The following is a 925-nucleotide window of genomic DNA, read 5'->3' on the forward strand; positions in this document are numbered from 1 at the left end:
CAAAAAGAGTGAAGAGAGTCTAAGGGAATTATCAGACACTACCAAGTGAACAAATATATTGATTATGGGCATCCAGAAGGAGAAGAGAGAGAGGAAGAAACATGGCAACCATAAAGAAAGTGCATATAATAGATAAAAGAAAGAAATAAAAAAGAAATACATACATACAGAAGAAAAATAATGGAATTAGCATATCACTACAAAAAAATCAAACATGAAGACAGCCACAGAGGAAAAGAGAGACAAAAGAACTACAAAACAGAGAATGACCAAATATCAATAGTAAATCCTTACCTATCAATAATTTAAATGTATATGGATTAAATGCTCCGATAAAAATACACAGAGTAGCTGAATGGATAAAAAAACAAAATCTAACTATATGCTGTGAGCAGAAGGCATACTTTAGAATCAAAGACACACATAGGTTAAAAGTAAAGAGATAGAAAAAGATATTCCACATAAATGATAACCAAAAGAGATCAAGAATGTCTATAAGCATATCAAATAAAACAGAATTTAAGTCAGAAACTGTCACAGAAGGTCCTCATTATTTTTTTTTTTTTTTTTTTTTTGAGACGGAGTTTCGCTCTTGTTACCCAGGCTGGAGTGCAATGGCGCGATCTCGGCTCACCGCAACCTCCGCCTCCTGGGTTCAGGTAATTCTCCTGCCTCAGCCTCCTGAGTAGCTGGGATTACAGGCACATGCCACCATGCCCAGCTAATTTTTTGTATTTTTTGTAGAGATGGGGTTTCACCATGTTGACCAGGATGGTCTCGATCTCTCGACCTCGTGATCCACCCGCCTCGGCCTCCCAAAGTGCTGGGATTACAGGCTTGAGCCACCGCGCCCGGCCGGTCCTCATTATTTAATGATGAAAGAAACAAATCATCAAGAAGATGTAACAATTAAAAATACATATGC

Source organism: Saimiri boliviensis, chromosome 3, assembly GCF_048565385.1.
Source record: "Saimiri boliviensis isolate mSaiBol1 chromosome 3, mSaiBol1.pri, whole genome shotgun sequence".
NCBI lineage: Eukaryota > Metazoa > Chordata > Mammalia > Primates > Cebidae > Saimiri > Saimiri boliviensis.